General features: G+C 48.3%; 1 long non-coding RNA gene across 1 annotated transcript in view; it reads left to right on the forward strand.

Moving 5' to 3' along the window:
- Positions 1 to 2,300: 2,300 nt before the first annotated feature.
- LOC147203109 (uncharacterized) overlaps positions 2,301 to 18,452 on the forward strand; it is a 99,547-nt gene continuing 83,395 nt past the window's right edge. The window contains exon 1 of the long non-coding RNA XR_015101309.1: positions 2,301 to 2,686. This is a non-coding gene — a long non-coding RNA (uncharacterized LOC147203109). The remainder of the gene's footprint in view (positions 2,687 to 18,452) is intronic.

Below are 18,452 nucleotides of genomic sequence, written 5' to 3' on the forward strand. Positions count from 1 at the left end.
GCAAATCCTGTGCTTAATCCGCTATCTGTCTGTGTTGGGATGCGAGTCCTAAAATCAGCAGTTACTCGCACGTGACTGCCGTTTGCTAATCTCTGTTACGATGATTTACATAACCCCGTAAAAACCACGACGAGTGCGACATCTGTGACTCTTGACACAATAAAATGGACATGTATAGGACTATATTGACAAGCGTTTGAACTCTCCAACGGGGTCAATAATCTTACTTTGAATTTTTTTATCGTGGGGAAAATGTTGGAGAAGGCCCCTTTTTTATTTTTTGCGTTTGGCATGCATAGAACGAGTGGACTGGTCAACACTTCAAGGATGAATTTGAACAGAGAATGAGAGTGCCCTCTCGTCCGATATGCGAAATAAGCAGTTATTTCATATTTCAGGAATAGGCTGATACTGTCGTGTGCTCACGTTGCAGTGACTGCTTGTTGAAATTCTGCTGTGCGCTTTGAAAGCACGTGCGTGTCTGTCAGAGAAATGGATGGCAAGTTCCCAAGTCATGCCTGGCTGCATTCCCAGAGTTGTATTCCAAAACGATGCCGTCATTATACAAGTGCTCGTTAAGGGCTGTCACCAAACGGAATTATTCATGATATTGTGTCGGAATAAAATAAAACCCTATTTTTTAAAATGACAGAAAATTGCTTTGCAAAAAAAGAAAAAAGAGATGAGTTGTTTGCTAATTCACACGCTAGGCAGCTGGGTGACTTATTTTGACCCATCAGATTGGGTTTCAAAATTGGATTTGGACGGGCTGTTTTGGTTGCCATTTTAACTTTGTTTTTGTGCACAAAAGTTGAAATGAAGTGAATGCAAGTCATCGTTGGTGGTTGGATGACTCAGCGGGCAACACCTCAGACTGGATGCAGTGCGAGGCGTTCAAAGTTCCGCTCAGGGCGGACGGCCCAGCTCCACAAAATGGGTGGGTTGTCCGCTGGAAAAGCTTTGCCAAACATGTCATGTCAGAAAGTTTCTTCTTCTTCTTCTTCAAAAAAAATGTTGCTCCTTAAATTAGCATACATTTTTTGAGCTACGGGTACTTTGCTAACCTTGAGATCATCTTTCCTGCCGTTGACCATTCACCTGCATCACAATCGCCCACTGGCTGCAAGAAAAATACTCCCAGACGCGGTGCAATTATTTGTATACGTATTTAACCGTAAGTTACGCATATTAATTCATCAATACATCACCGTATTGTGCATATTAGCATGAATTAAAAACACTGCTTACACTATGAGTTCCATTCATGCATCTCCATTTGCACTCATTGGCGATTTCAATGACCAACCTACTTAGAACAATGTTGGTCGGAGATACCCGTTGCATTTAAAAAAATATACTGTATATATATCGTGAATGCGAGTGTCCACGGCTGTGCGCATGTACCCTCCGGCGACTTATTTGGGGTGTTCCTTGCTTCTTGCAAAAGGTCCGCTGGGTTAGGCGCCAGGTCACCCGCAACTCTCTCATCACGACGAGCAGTCTCAAAAATGGCCGTGCGATGGATGTCTTGCTATGTACTCTTGGTCAGTGTGTACAGTATTGGACAGAGTTAATCCCTCAGGCCTGTTTAACCATGGCTGATCCTCTTTGTAAATACCCCAGCACTAAGTGGCTTTCAATCATTACCGCCAGCTACCCTGATTAGTATAAATAGGCTTAAGGGCAAGTTCTTCATCTCAATGTAGACTTCCCGTGCCTCCGTAATGGTCCGGCTTTTGGATTCCATTTTGTATGTGTGGATATTAATGTCTGGTTGCATGAGAATTCACATCTCTCTCTCTCTGGGGAACTAGGCTCTGCGGAACAGAGCTGAAATAGTGCTCCGGCCTAAGAGCAATTTAGAAAATGAATGGAGTGGCTTCGAGACGAGATGGTGGGCCAAATGCCAATTGGTCATTAGCCTCAGTCGTTGGGGGAGGGGGGGGGGGTGGCGGCCTCTTTGGGCTTTGTCTTGAAACGATCTTAAAATGATGTCCAATTTGTTTTGGCAATCGGTGTGCCTCCAGATGTGGGAAGGGATCGAAACGTCATGTATGGCAGCTGTCCCCAACCGCCAGTCCGCGGACCGTTACCGGTCCGCAGGGCATTTGGTGCCACGCCGCACAGAAAGAACTTGCCTTAAATTCAGTTTTATTTATTTTGGAATACGAAATATATTTTATTTTGAAAAATTACCGGATTCTCCGTTACATCTGTCTGTGTCAGGCTTGACACACGTCAAGCCACGCTTCTCCGTCACGTGACCGATTATGCTAAAAACAAAACGCAGGAGCTCGCAAAATGAGTAAAAAAAAAAAACTGCTGGAGATCGCAAATGACGGCGGCCTTAAAAGTACGTTCGAGACAACTGGATTAAAGTTATGGCTGAACACTCTAATCAGCTCATCAGCAAGCTCTGCGGAAGCCTGACATTGAACCTGTTCATTTGAATCAGGTGTGTTGCAACAGGGAGACTTGGAAAACATGCGGGACACAGTGGCCGTCCAGGACCTGACTTTGACACCTATGCATCCTACCTGTGTGAGGCGGAGGATTTCTGCAGCAACGGCGACTAAAAGAAAATTACGAAGTAGACTGGACATAAACCACACACTTGAGGTGTCATTGTCTCCTATTACCCCGAGATGGGACCGTCAAGTTGCAGAAAATCAAGCTCGGGGCTGTGGTGAGTTGTCATTTTCATGCACTTTGAAGTGTTGCGGCCAGATTAGACGCTCCTTGTGTTTATTGTTGTATTTTGAAAACACCACAGTTTTCATGCAGCTCATACCATATTATTTCCGCCACACCTTCAATGCCGGTCCCTGAAAATATTGTCTGACATAAACTGTCTCCGTGGGGCAAAAAAGGTTGGGGACCTCTGATGTATGGTGTTAGTCTCCCTCTTGAGGTCATTTTGCGGAATTACACCAGCGCGAGTGGGGTGGGGGGGGGCGGGGGCTGGGGGGGGGGGACATGATGGCCTCTATTTTTTTGTCACCCAACACCTTGACCTCAGTGCTGCAGTACACGATTTCTTCACCGGCTGCCGATAAATTCTTTTGAGTTCTTTTGAAGATCCTAGGATTTGTTTTCAAATCTTGACACGACTCCTTTTTATTCTTCGGCTTTCGACTCATCGTGAGACTTGGTTGGACTGCGCCGCGTGCGGCATTTTGTATACAGCGCTGGTTGTTTTAAAGTGCTTTCCAAATACAGCCGAGTTGAGAATGAGGTAAATATACTCAACATGGACGCATAGAAACCAATCGACGCTTGCGCGCTCAAATGTTCTAAACTTGTCAAGAGAAACATTCCCGCGTTTCGCAAGCGTCGGCCTTTGAATATTTCAAAATGACCTTCAATCTTGTCCCGTGTAAGAGCCAGGAGGGATGTGTTTGTATCGGGTTACCACGGCAACTCTTGAGTCTCACAACATGTGTCTGGGGGAATATCGCGTGCGTGTGTTTGCTGTCGTTGCCATAGTAACACGGGGCCCACGTGACCCTTGGCTTTTCAGGGCCCCTCGATCCTCTCTCAGCTTGGGAGAGACAAGAAAGCATCTGCTGTTGATTGGTGCGTGTCGATGTGTCCGGACACGCTCGAAACATGTTCATCTTGGAGCGGACGGACGTGTCGGTCGGTCCAAGGTTGAGCCGATGGCCCAAGTCGTTTTCCGCCGCTCAACATTTGGATTGGCGCGTGTGCGATCAAGTATCAAGCGCAACTTTCTTGTCACGTACAGCGCAGATGAAACGTCCTCCCTCTTAAACGGGACAACAGACGGCAAGAGGAGCCGCTGCGGGTGCCCGATACGAGAACCAAAGACGGGGCAAGGTCACACTTTTGCACGTGGAACTGCAAATATTTGCGCCACCGTTATCTGGAAAAGCCTCCGCTTGAACCCCTCCAAGTTTGCACAAATCCCAAGCCGGACGGTCACGAATCTTTTCCGTGCGGCTTTTCACAATAAAACTCATCGCAGAAGAAACGATCGCGTATCAGAGCGTGGCGTCAAGTCTCTTCTCTCGTGTTGCGAGCCTGCGCCCGGGCGGCCTGCGAGCCTCGGGGGCGGGGGGTGGGGGGTGTAAACCTGCCCGTCCATCAGCGCTTCAAAGTCCTCCACTGAGTTGTCTCTGTTTCAATGACGAGCCTTTCATCTGCGTGTCTCGCCTCTCTTTGCTACATGCCTTTAATGGCCCTGACATCATGTAAGCCCCGCAGCTGGCTGTGTGTGTGTGTGTGTGTGTGTGTGTGTGTGTGTGTGTGTGTGTGTGTGTGTGTGTGTGTGTGTGTGTGTGTGTGTGTGTGTGTGTGTGTGTGTGTGTCCTAGTAGACCAACTAGGAGTTGTTTCTACCTGCATGCTGGTGTGGCTCTAATCCCTGTTTGTTCTGCTCCAGCACCAGGAGAGAATTTTCACCCCCAACACACACACACACGTAATGCACACCTGCAGCCGCACACGCACACACTCGCACGCATTGCAATGATAGGTCGTCGTGTATAAGTCGCTGTCTGCGGAGAAGTTACATTATTGTCCCTCTGGAGCAGTGAGTGCGATCTCTTGAATGCGAGCTCGTGTCGACACGCCACGCGTGCAAACGTCGTCCTTGGCAGTCGCAGGTCGAAATGGGCCAGTCGTCGCTTCTTGGGCCCCGATGAACTCCTTTGGTTGTTTTTCGGTCATCCATCTGTCTGGATGAGGAAGAGCTCATGAGCTTGGCTAGCATCTTCCCTCGAAACCGGCACATAAAACGCTTGTTTTTTTTTTTTTTTGGACTCGCTGCGTCTGTTTTTGCTCACTCGGAAATTCCAAGTCAATTTTACAAAAAGGGGAATGTGCGTCAGATCCACTTTGGAAATGAGGTGGAAATCCGTAAAAGCTGAAAATGTTGAACTCTCGGCTGCAGTCTGACGAATGTCTCAGATTTGCGCTTTACATACCAGTCAGTCAGTTGTGGTTTATCTACAAGTGAGGGTAGGGGGCGGGGGCGGCGGGGGGGGGGGGGCGTGGAGGACCACCAAGACGATCTGAAATTGGGAGTGTGCAACGGAGAGACGTTATCATGCAACAGCTTTGATATGAGCTGAAGTGTAAAGATTTGCGCACTTTGTTTCACAACTTCTCTTATCATCTGTCGCTGGAGTTCGAAACTGATATGACCACGACTGCTACTTCAAGAGAGTGTGTGTGTGTGTGTGTTTTGGGGGCCAGAGAAAAAGAGAGAGAGAGAGAAATATGACTAGCAAGAACTCGTTTCTGGACTCTAGAGGGAAAAGAAGACATTTTTCACGATTAAAAAATAGCATCTGTGAAGACTTTTTTTCTTGAGGTGACGTCACCGTCTCGGTCGTACCTCGACAATCTTTCGTTGTCTTCCCCATCTTGGAAATTGTGATGTATATCGAATAGAATAGAATCAATGTCATTGGAAGGAAGCCCTTATTCCCATTTTGACGTTGGACGGGCAAGGAAAACCGTTTCAGGGTGTTTCATGTCAGAAAGCGTCATGGTGAAGTTTCCCTCCGCGGGTGAATTCGGTGGCGCAAAATCTTTGAAGACATTGCGCAGCCAAATCATTCACTTGTTGGATTGGAAGGAAAAACATTGATCCGGTCATCCGTCTCTCTCTGTTCCGTGTGTGTGTGTGTGTGTGTGTGTGTGTTCAGAGTCAGAAAGACCAGCATGTTTAAGATGGTGCCTCTATAACGGCCAGACCAAACATCTGTCTTACCTTCCTCTCCCCCGTGTACGTTTTCAGTCATCATTGCCCCCAACCCCCCCCCCCCCCCAACCACACACACACGCGGTTAAACTAGACAAAGCAGGAAATAAAAGGAAACGCGGGCTTTTGAAAAGAGGCGTGTGAGTGTGTGTGTGTGAGTGTGTGTGCGCGCGCGCGCGTTGATGATTAATGATTAATATTGTACAGTTTTAATGACTCTTATCCACCGTTTGGTTGCATTTTACATTCAGGGTGATTGCATCAGTTTCGCTTCAGAGATTCAATGGCGAACGTTGTTATTTTTATGATTATTGCGATGATGATGATGATTATCATCGTCTAATCAACTATATCTACATGTGAAAATCAGTGTGGTGCAATCTTTTGAATGGCACGCTACTTTACCCTCAATGTAAACCACGGCACTGCATTACATTTCGCTTTTTTTTTTATTTTTTATTGTTGATTCTTTTTAATGTACAGTGACAAGCGGTTCGGATAACGGATGGATGGATGGATATACATCTCACCACTAGATGGCAGTGCACACCCACCAATCAGCACCGAGTGGAATTTGTCCATATGTGAAAACCCGAAATGAATGAAAACATCACTATGTGTTCATTTTTTGACCAGTGTCCCTCACACAAAATTTTATCCAATATGGTTTACATTTGATGTTACTTTTTTTTTGGGGGGGGGGGGGGGGTTATGTCTCTCCGCAACCCAGTAATTGCTATTGTACACCTGGCTCTTGCGTACACACAAATACACTGGAAATGTGCTCTCTGTCCGTGTTTACTTGCTGCTTGCAGCAGCTGGCTGCTGCCGCTTTGTCGTGATGCTAATCCCAACGAAAACTGGAAACGCACACACACGCACGCACACGCGCTCACAAACGCACAACCCCAAACTTGTGTCACTGGCTTCGTATGAAGTACATATTAGCTTGTTTGATGTATTGCGCATTAAAAAGCCTTTGCCTAGAGTCACTGTTGACTCTGATGTCTTCGAGATAGGCGCAAGAATGAGCGCACGGAGTTTCAGGGCCTCGACAGACACGTTGGATGAATTCACAGGTTTGACTGAATTCTCTCAAAAAGGTGTTGGCATGTGTCCAAGTTCTATTAAAATAATGAAAAGAGCTCAGAGGGGTTATTTAAATGTATTTTATTTTCGCCCCGAGCTATTCAGACAAAACGTGCTATCACGTTAGCCGCTTTCGGCCCGAAGATGGCTGGGATAGACTACGCCACGCCCGCGACCCCCCCCCCCCCCCCCGTCCCCCGCCTTGAGGAAAAACGGATTAGAAAATGTCTGGATGGGTGGGTGCAAAAGAAAGTTGAAATTGGAAGTGGCGATTTAAGACGAAGAGCATATAAATGTCTCCGTCCTTTGCTCTGCCTGCTCTTCGACCCTTTCTGGTCTTGAGAACGTCCGCTCTGGCTTGAGAATCAATGGTTGCGTTTTTTTTAAAAGTTTTTTTTTTGCCTTGTGCGATAAATACGACGTGTGTGTGTACGTGCGTGAGTGAGTGAGAGCGAGCGAGCGAGTGAGAGAGAGGGAGAGAGCCCAACAGGGCACTCCAATGCATGAGTAGCTTGGCTGAGCGCCAGCATGTAAAACCTAGCAACAAGATTTGACTTGGCCCGCTGCGGGTGAGAGGGGAACTGGCATATGCTCAGCATTGGCATATGGATCTTTGTTTGTCCGTTTTGGACCATTTAGTCATTCTGTCACTCCAAGCCGACCACTTAGTGAATTGCCGATACTTGTGGTTGCGAATCTCACGCCATTTTCACAGACACGCACGCACGCGAGCCAAAATTGGAGTCTGAAGCTCCACCGTCTGTTACTGTTCACATGGCCTGAATGAAATGAATACCTATTCCAATTAATCCTTTTAACCGGCATGTGCGATCCCTGGCTCGCGCCGATGCGGCCTCCAGTCCAACCGCGTCCTTGCCAAGTCGCCTCCCTGCGGCCGCAGTGGATGCGCTGTGAGGGTGGGCGGCGGCGGCCAGAACGGCGACTGCGGCGGCTTTCCTTGCGCATCTGAACCCGACGACGAACCTCCTTCGATAACGCGCCAACGCAGAAAGCAATCCTCCGATTAGTTTCATTCGGATGCATTCCATTGTGTGCGTTTGTTGCGCTTTCGGATTGTTGTTGTTTTGGTCCGAGTTGAAGACGGCCGGTGTTCGCGCCGGAGGAATTTGTTGGAAGCAGCGGGAGGTGTGTGAGCCCAAATCCTCCACTTCCTGGTGCCCTCGGATGACACAGCTCACTGATGCATCTCGCTCATTATTGTCCCACGCATGCCGGGCCAACGGCTAGTCTGTCTGTCGTGAGACTCGGGCTCAGGAAATGAGAGAGTGTGTGTGTGTGTAACAAATATTTGAAATCGCTTCATCCAAAGCTCGTGTTAGCGTCATTAGCCCAAACCAAACATGAGCAGCGATGTCGGTCGTGCGCTAACTAGATAACACTGCAATGCGACGGACAGACAAAGACGCGCAACGTCTCCAAGTGGTCAACTTGACATTTTCCGCAAGTGGAGATCTTGAAGCGGTTCCTTATAAATATACTTTGCGAGCCGATCACCTGCATGCCGTTCCGGTTCCGCCATGGTCGACCGCGATGCTTCCACCACGAGGGGAGCCGCTTCGATTGGCCGGTAATCAACTCGGCTGTGTTCAGTCCCACAACGGCGCAAACGGCCATTTCTGACCGTGCCTGTCTGTGAAAATACCAAAGGAAAGAAAACTACACTTTGCGCGAGACTTGCGCTGGTACACAAATAGGACCCTTCGTGTGAAGTGTTCATACTTTGTATGACCAGTGCAGGAAAAGTAAGAAAAATCACTCTATTGTTCATGTAGCTATGTCAATATATACAGTATGTTTAAAAAAACAAAACTTTTTGAGTTCTTTGACACGTAGCTCCCCCCCTCCATCTCTGTCTCTCTCTTTCATGCGCCCCCCCCCCCCCCACACACACACAGGAGCCTGATAAATGGTACCTAATTAGCAATGGTAATGACCAGGTGTCTGAGAATAAGGCAGTTTCTTCCAGCCAAAGGGGTTGAGGTGGGGTTTCGGGTGTTTTGTGTGTGAGTGTGAGAGAGAGCGAGAGAGAGTTGTTATGTAGTGTGCAGTTCCCCGAAAATCCCTCCCCAACAGCCTGACACCCCCCGACCTTGCCTCCATCCTGAAAGGACATGCACACAACTGCTACACACTTGGGGTTGAACCAAATAGTCGACTGCTCAAACGGGCACTCGCAATGACTGCTTGATATCGACGATTGGCCAGTCGCGCTCACGTGTGGGCACCTCGCAGAAAGAGGCGGCGGCTGGCAAACGAGTCTCCCGGGGATATGGGAGTTCTTTTGAGCTCGCCGAGTCTCGACAGAACGAACGCACGCTGGAAGAGACGGAGTCTGCTCCTCACCTCCCGTGACACTGCTTGCAAAACTCTTAGTTCCCAACCTCGCACTTCTTTTTGCATCGGCTAAAGTTATTCACTCTTTGCCAGAGAAATTCACACTGACGGAGGAGAAAGGCCCGTGGATCTTGACGCGTTTGGCGCACACGCACTCGCAGCCTCTCCCGTTCCCACACGGTCACCTTACACCAACACCTGACTGCAAGAGCCCGTCATCCAATCGCAGCCTCAGGTTCTGGTCAGGTGACCTGATCAGGAAACACTAGCAGGGGGATGAGGTTACACCCAGCACTGGTCTGATAACAGCACTCTGTCTATCCTCCTCACCCGCCCACCCACCCCTCCCTCCCCCTCCCTCTCTCTCTCTCCCTTTCCCCGCTCTGCAATTTACAGATTTGGTTTCACCTTTGCTTTCACGCTTAACTGTTGGATCCCGAACCCCGATGAATCAGAGTGCGCGTGCCCATTTGCGCGACTTTTTGCAGTTGGCGGGTCAATACCCGAGCGGGCTTCCGAATAAATAGCGGAGGGGGAGAAAACGCCTCCCGCGCACCGCGGTGCACCCTGATTTCGATACGCGCTCAGAAATGAAACAAATGAGAGTGAAGCGGTGAAATGCGGGACGCTTGCTACTTAGCACAAGAGTTGAGAGACAAACGAAAGTGTTGACGGGGCAAGGGCCTCTAATAGATCCATTTATGTACAAAATAAATGCAGGTCAACCCAGAGCCCAAATTTCAAGGGAACATATGCTCGTAAAATTATAACTTGATCTGATGTGTAACCACCTTCTGCGCGTTACGTCATAGCTTTCGTACGCCATGACGGACAGCAAAATAACAATTTGTGCCCATCGGAACTGTTGAAACTGCTGAAAATTGTGAACTATCTTCTCCAATGGTCGCATTTTTCTGTGCGGTCGGATGTACTAAACGTGCGGTCCCCAACCTTTTTTTTGTCATGGCTAGACGGGGGGAAAAAAAAAATAACTTCAGTCGCTAAATCGCTCCGTATTCCGTCCACGATTCGGCAGTGCGAAACTTTTGCCGTCCGTCATGGTGCACTCACCGTGATCACGTGACGTGGCTGCAACGGGTCAATCCGGACTTGTTTTTTCAAATTGATAATGGACAAGTAGCCTCAGACTGATGACGACGATGATGTTTCCCGGTGCGACTCGGCTCCTCGGAGCTGCAGGCGGCCGCGTTGAGAGATTTGCCAGGCCTGTGAGGAAAATGTTTCGCCGCTCTGATCTGTTGACTGTGAATGACAAGGTCAGTCTTCAGTCTCCCCGCGTGGAACATGACTCCCCGCGCGTTTGCGAAGACCCGACCCTGTGACCTCTGACCTCACCTGCCGGGGTCATTCTCATGCCACCCTGACCCGCCATGAAACCAGAGAGCACCAAACATGCCAGCGTCAAACATCCCCCAGAGGAGAAATTGGACCTAAATCCCAAGCGATGAGTCCAGTGGAATTGTTTGAGTGCGACGTAGCGCGATGAAACCGAAGCGCGATATCGACTTTGAACATGCGTATTATTGTAATGCGCTTGACTTTGGAGTCAGGCAGTCCTCCACGAAGCGTCTCCAGTCGGTCCAGAATGCTGCTGCTCGCCTCTGGGCCGGTACTTGTAAAAGGGAGCACATAAATCCTACTGTGGCATTCCTTCACTGTTCTTTTGAACATTATCTTCATTGTTTTCAAATCTTGACATGGCCTCGCCCCGCACCTCTGAGGTCCTCCGGCCCTGCCCGGGTGCCTCAGGTCCTGCGGACCGGACACTATTAGAGGTACAGAGAACTAAGCGAAGGTTCAGAGGGGATGGAGCCCACTCGTTGGAATTGATTGTTGTATCGGTTGCTGTGTTAATAATTTTAGCTACTTTGCATACAGCAGTGGTTGTGCTTGTTGAGAATTGTCTGAATTTCTGGATTTCTGGGGGTACTCCTTCCCCGCCCCGACAGTCGCCACTACCCGGGAGACACATGACAGAATCTTTCACCCTCGGCGCTTGCACTCATTCCAATCTTAAAATTAGCCAATCCGGGTAAACATTTCACCGATAAAAGCTAGCTTGGTGCGCACTCGACGCGCACTCCAGCTATTCGCAAAGGTCACGTTTCTTTGTCGCTTCTCACGTCCAACACCGCGGCGACGTGGGTAAACACATTCCGTGGTATGGCTTCATTTGCGAAGAAGCTAAAACGCGCCAGACAACCAAGGCCACTTCCCCTCCATTTATTATCGTCATTGTTATTTATTTATTTACTTATTTATTTATTCATTCACGAGGCTTTTATGAAAAGCCGCTGAAAGGGGCACTGAATGCAACTCTCACCTTGGAAAGTCCAAATCCGCGGCGGGTGAAACGCGGGATCGCTTACTGAAGGTTTGCGACTGGCCAAACTGTCTTCACGTGTTTGCGGCTGTTTCAAATGCAAATCGGAAATCGTCTTGGAGCAGAATCGCATTGGGGGCTTCGTGTAGATCAGGGGGGGTGTCAAACACACGTCGTCCCTCGGAGGGCTGTTACGACTGCGAAACCGAAGAAATGTTGCAATTGAACTGGGACTTCATTTTCTTGCAAACAAGGAGTCTCACAAAACTTAGTTCACCGTCTGTTTCCTGATTTTATTCTTTTTTTTCCGCTGCGTCTATATATCTGGTCTGCTCTGGTTAGCTCGGCCGTGCCAAACCTTTTTTTTGACCCGAGATCTTCTTTTCAAGCAGCCAACCTGCCACAATCCCACGCACGCATACAGAAAAATAAAGTAGACGCAAAAGTGTGTGTGTGTGTGTGTGTGTGTGTGTGCAAAGGAAATCACCGCCTAGCTTAGCAGAGACTCGACACGGTGGCAAATTGCGCGTAGGTCCAAGGCGGCCTGTTTTATTTTATTTCATTTTTGAAATACTTTTTTTTTTTTTTGTGCGAAAGTGAAACTGATCGCGTGCTGAGGGTGCCGTGTGCACGAACACAAAACGATATCATATTAATAACACGCGCACACAGACACACAAACCTTTTTCCCTTTTTTTTCCTCCATTTTTCCCTCCATTACACCCCTCGCGATCGACTTGGAACCAGTCCGCGGTCGGTTGCGTTCGATGTGTTGGGCACCCCCCGGGTTCGATCCTACCTGAGTACCCCAATAACTAACACGCCACATGAAGTAGGAACGGTCCAAATCAGGTCTCAACAGCGAAATGATGACGTTTATGCAATGACAAGAGTAGGAGGAAGCAATTGCGGCCTATTTATCGCCCTTTCAGCTATCGGGCTCATGCGTGCGATTTGTTATTCCCTTTTTTTTTTGTCATTTGGAAGGACGAGTTTAATACCGAGACCCCTGGGGTTAATAAAAAATATGACCTCTCGGAGATAAACCTGCGCGCGAATAATCGCGCCTTCCTCTCGGTGCGTTTGGACGGCGCTTTGCGCGCACGCCGCCTCTTCTCGACTCCAACTTGATCGTCTTTGTAACGACATGTTTTGGAGATCGTGCCGATTGTCTTTGGCTGCAGCGCCGCTCGGATAAGCCGGCGGCGGCTTGACTCCAATTGTTCCGCTCGGCTCCAACTCGACGCGGCGTTCGCATTATCGTCGCGGCGAGACATTGTCGAGCGAGCCCGCCCCCCCCCCGCGTAGGTGGCGAGTCAGGCAGAAGGCGCCCTCTGTTTGCTCAAGCAAGCGGGTGCGATAATCCCGGCTGGGCGGTCTGCAACGTTTGGGAAAACGGCAGAAGGCGGACTTTTCAAGACTGCGCTTTCGAGTCGGCAAGACGGGAAGGAAGTTTTCAAACCAAAACCCGGTCGAATGTAAATACACGGATCATCGATTGACAGGCAAATGCACCGCCGTCAACAAATCTTTCATCAACTCCCGAGGGGGGCGGGGCTACGCGGTGGCCAAGCCCGCCCCTTTTCACCGTCCAGTGGAAACATTTTGATAGCCGCGACTTTCCGACGAGATGGATTCGCAACACAATTGCGATTCACCGTTTGACTGTTTTCCAAAGCTGATTGCGGAGGATAGGCAACACCACGCCGCTTTATTTATTTTTTTCTGCCTACGCCGACAGCAACGCCCTGAAGCGAAATGAAATCGTTTGTCGCAAGAGTATTAGCGGACCAGGCGCGCACAAGCGAGCGTGCGTTTGTGTGTTTAATTTGACACCGGGGTGGAGTGTTTGAATCCTGTCCAAGAGCGATAAGAGTTTTGGTGACGGGGTTACATGAACCCTAAGTGACGCACGTAAACACGCAGCTCTTCGAGGGAGGGACCAGGGGTGGGTGAGAACACGCTTTAAGACGCGTCGACGCCATACGCGTGACGCTAAATCCCATTCACGGCAACAAACACGCTGCTGACAGGAGTGGCAGGAACGGGGACGGAGGCGTCGGGAGGAGGTTTATTCCATGCGGGCGACAAAACACACGCCCACTGCGAAGCTACCGTGACACGTCGTCACCACAGAGCGGCAGGAAAAGCGAATTTGAGCGCGCTCGAAACGTTGCCGCGACGCCGGCTCGACCCCAATGTCAAATAAGCTTCAAAAGAGGTCGAAACTCTTGCACCGGTATGTAAATGGTACGACCACGTCAAGTAAAGCAAACGCATAAACAGCGACGTGGAACGCGTTCGTTCTGAGCTGCCGTTAGACTGCAAATTGGAATTTTGGAATTGAATTTTTTATTTTTTTTTTTGGCCAGTTCAACTGGGGCGTTGATGGGTGAATTTTGCATGTTCTAGTTCCTGGTGGACCAGATTGCCTCCACCGGCCTGTTCTAAAAATAGCTCACGGAGGGCAGAGGCATTGTGATTTCCCGTTGCAAGGTTTTAAAAGTGATCATTTAGATTTGCACCAACCTGCAGGGATTGCGACAAATCTGATGTTGCATCATCCTGTGTGAAATCATGATTGATGCATGCGCATGTGCAGTCCGTTTTTTGTTTTTCTAAATGACATTGTGTCAAATAATATATGGCTCATTTGCTTGCTGAGTGCTGGTGAATGGCGATGGTCTCGTCATCTCTTCCCTCAGAAAATACATTTCCCGAAATGTTTTTTTTTTGGGGGTTAAGTTTAAAGCATATTTGTTTTTCTGCAAATTGTCTTTGCATGCATGTCTTTGATGCTAAGATGACGTGAGACCTCACCGCCGTTTTTTTTAATTTTTAACCCATTTGAAGACTTTTCAATCGTGCATTTCAATGATCTGAAACTGAAGATGATCCTAAAAGGAAATTGACGAAAAGGAAGGTTCAACTGTAAGGGGTTGAGTCATCGGAGATTAAAAAAAAAAAAAAAAAAAAAACGGAGTGGGGGCTGAGCACTAAAGAGATCCGGAGATCCTCCTAATTCTCCATATGTTCAGGGAATGAAACTTCTCCACCCACCCGGCTTGACAGCAACACACCTGTTCCCTGCTTACAGAAAAAAAAAATACACACAAAGAAACCGTGCTTCTTTTCTTTCATAATAATTGTAAGTATTCATATGAGCCCATCCAGTCGGTGTTTGGTGCATTTCTTAAAAATCCTGAATGGATATTGTTCTAAGGATGTTCCCTTGGCAACAAAAACGTAAACAACGCCAAACCATTGTTTGGCTTCGACTGCATCTGCTTCCATCTTTAGTGAAACGTGGCATTTCCTTGCACTGTTGTGCGGATGACTGTCAAATCGATGTCCCGCTGAGCAAAAAAAAAAAAAAAAAAGACGCTTTCTCACTGAGTCTACTTTGATCCTGTCTGGAGGAAATCAAGACCTGCATTGGCACGAGATTTCAATGAAAAAAAAAGACGGAGGTGATGGCGTTTGGTCCTAATGGCCCTCGGACATCCCATCCTGCGAACTTGGGCCCTCCTGGCTCCTTATCTCAAGCCAACTTGGGTCAGGCGGCTGCTGAAGGCAACAGTCGTCAGGCCAGAAGCAGCGAAGTCCCTCTTTGCATAATTCAGCTGTGACAGCCGGTCCTGTCAGCTGAGTCGCCAACACGCAGCTATCACATCATCGTCGTCATCCCTGCCGCGCTGTCGGGGGTTTGAACGGGCAAAGGTGGGGCTGCGGCAAAATGAAAATGCAACAGGCTCAATTCCAATGATGTATTTTTGGGGCGAGCTTGACAAAACGAGAGTGGCCGAGGCACAACACTATGTATAAAAAAAAAAAAAAAAAAAAAGGACAACTGCGTCCCCTGTGTCAACATTCTTCCCCGAAAAGAATTCCGGTTTGCTGTTTATGATGGAATATCTGCATTGGTGAGCCAGTTGTGAAGTCTCACCAGTGAGAAGGGAAATTAAAAAGCATGACGTGTGGCTGGATTTTTCTTGTTTGATTTGGATGTGACTTCATGAAGATGTCATTGATAGTGATGTTGTTTCTGTGATTTTTTTTTTTTTTTTTTCCACCGAGCAGTTTTTCAGGAACTCATTCTTACTTTTACCGTTCTTAAATATTAGTTCTTTTATTTGAGTAATTATTTTTTGGTCTCCTCTCGCCACATCTGGCAGTTATGCAAAAAAAAAAAAAGTCCTGTTTGACAATTATTTCCCGGAGTCATGTTGAAATGTTGGATCCTTTCACCTGTAGTAAAATGAGCCTCTTCGACTGCTTGGTTTGAGTTCTACTTGCCGCTGACACGTTAGCCTTGACAAAAGTATATTGTCTTCTTTATAATCTTCTTTATAATAATATCTTCTTATATTTATATTATTAATAATTATAATAATAATAATCTTTTTTATTTTAGGGCAGTGCCGAGTTATCCGGTTCGATATCCTGCATGCCACGGGCAGCTGTGTCAGAACTGAATACAAGTGTGAGTCTTGATGAATAACCGAAAAGGGGGGAGGGGGGGAGGATCCACATCATATTAAACTCCTCACGTGGGAAGAAATTGATGAGCATTTCAAATCAATGCTCTGCCTATTTGGGAAACGATCTGTCAGTTTGACAAAATTCATCTCCTCTTTAGCGCTTCTCATTCTTTGATGTTAATTTGACAAGTAGGATTACACCAAAAATCGACACTTATCTTAATGGGAACCGCCGAACGGAATCTCGATCAGCACCGTGGTTGTGACTTTTTATTGGATTGAATGCACACCGTCGGAAAGAAGAAGAGAGAGTGGGAGGAAGTAGCGACAGTGTTTTTTAATTGTAGCCGTGATTGAGTTAATTCGTCCATCTTTACAGTAGCTGTTCGGATTCGCCGCAAATTAGGAAACATGCCAGGGCTAATTGATCTCTGCGATCCAGGGCAGTCCTATAGGAACGCAAAAGCCTCCGGCACAATTAATACACACATTACTCTTTAAGGCGCAGCCATTCTGTAGGTCAAATTCTTTCATTGTCGGCAGCAAGATGGATTTGTTTCCACCGGGAGGTGGACTCGGCCAAGGCTGTCCTTTGTCTTTGATTCTCTTCAGAGGAGTGAGAGGATCCAGTTTGGTGGCGTCAGTATTGCATCTCTGCTTTTTGCGGACGAGGTGGTACCGTTGGGTTCAGAAAGACGCAAAAGCCAACGCTCGGGATGAAATTCAGCGCTTCCAAATCTTAGACCCCGGTCCTCACTTGGAAAAGGTTGGGGAGCCCTCTCCAGGTCAAGGAAAAGATCCTGCCCCAAATGGAGGAGTTCAATTACTTTTGGGGCTTGTTCACAAGGGATGGGGGCAGATGCGGACTCTGTATCATGAACGGGAAACTCTCGATCTACGTTTCTACCCTCACTAACGCTCACCAGCTATGGGGTATGACTGAAAGAACCCGAAGATCTTAGATGCAAGAAGCCAAAATGAGTGTCCAGGTTCTCCCTTAGCGATAGGGTGAGAAGCTCGGTCACCCGGGAGAGGAGAGCCGCTGCTCATCCACATTGGGAGAAGCCAGGTGAGGTGGCTCGGGCATCTGAATAAGATGCCGCCCTGGTGAGGTGTCCTAGGCATGTCCCACATGGAGGGGACTCCAGGGACAACCCAGGAGTCGCTGGAGAGATGAAGTCTCCCGGCTAGCTGGGGGACGCCTTGGGATTCCCCTGGAAAACCTGCGCGAATTGGTTGGGGTGATGGAAGTCTGGTCTTTTCTGCTAAATGGTAGTGGTAGATGGTCTTTCACTCGTATCGTGCTTTTCCACCTATGAAGGCACTGACATCACGTTAACCTGCTGATGACGCAGCATCAGGCGCAACTGAAGATTCGGTCTCTTGCTCATGGACACTTCGATATGACAGGAGCTAAGGATCGAACCCATGCTGGGAGACGACCACTCTACCCCTGAGCCATGCAGCTAAAACTGCTACCCCTCGTGACTTCACTCTGGATAAGTGGAGAAAAGGGATGGATGGGCGGGTGGATATTCCTTGAAAATCGCTTCTAGTCATTATGCTTCTTCTTCCGGGACGACCCGGCTCATTAGTGAGGCTGGGCGCTGATGAACACCCGGAGGACTTGACTGGCATTGTCATACAGCATGCAGACTTGGGAATCGAACAGCCTGGTAAAAACATGGAAAACATGCCTTGTTCTTCTTGAAATTCCAACACCTTGCTTCTTAAGTGACCTTGTTCATAATAATAAAAAATAAGCCCAGCAAAGTCTTGATGTATGTAGCTCTTTCTTTTATTTCATAGAGCAACCGCTGACCAATTCGCCTAAAAACCCCAAAATAACAGCGAGTACGTGTCAAATGAAATCAAGAATGATCTTTCAGAATAACTGATCCGAGTTGGCCTTCAGTCCAAGTAACTCAACAGTAGCGTCGCTCGCAGTCTCTCTTGTGATCTATGTCTCTTTGGCCCCAGGGATACACAACCATCAGTCAGTGGATCCACCCATCCGTCCCTCCATCATGCCCATGGGCCTCCCGGCCACTCCTAATCCCAGAGCCCCGCACCCTCCCAGGTACGAAACCTGGTCGCGCACCCCCCCCCCCCCCCTCGCCCCTCCCCGGAGCCGCCAGAGAATCGCTGGCTTTTACTCGTCTTACAGGGCGTCAATTGAGGCTGTAATCAAACCCTGGTGAGAGAGAGCACAGTCCCAGACAGACAGACAGGCACAGAGACAGACAGATGGAGCAACAGGCAGTGAGCTGGATACAGGGGGGAGCAGATGATCGCATTCGGGCCAGGATGAAGTGGCAAGAAAACCGCAGGGACAAGTTGAGATGAATAGGAACTGTAAGTGTGTCAGTTACTCGACCGGGATCGGGGTTCTTTGTGCGGCCCTCCCATACATGACCAAATCTGATGGCCTTCTCTGGTGTACCACCAGAAAACAT

Source organism: Hippocampus guttulatus, chromosome 7 (assembly GCF_054856545.1).
Source record: "Hippocampus guttulatus isolate MCC_2025c chromosome 7, RoL_Hgut_1.0, whole genome shotgun sequence".
In the NCBI taxonomy this organism is placed as follows: domain Eukaryota; kingdom Metazoa; phylum Chordata; class Actinopteri; order Syngnathiformes; family Syngnathidae; genus Hippocampus; species Hippocampus guttulatus.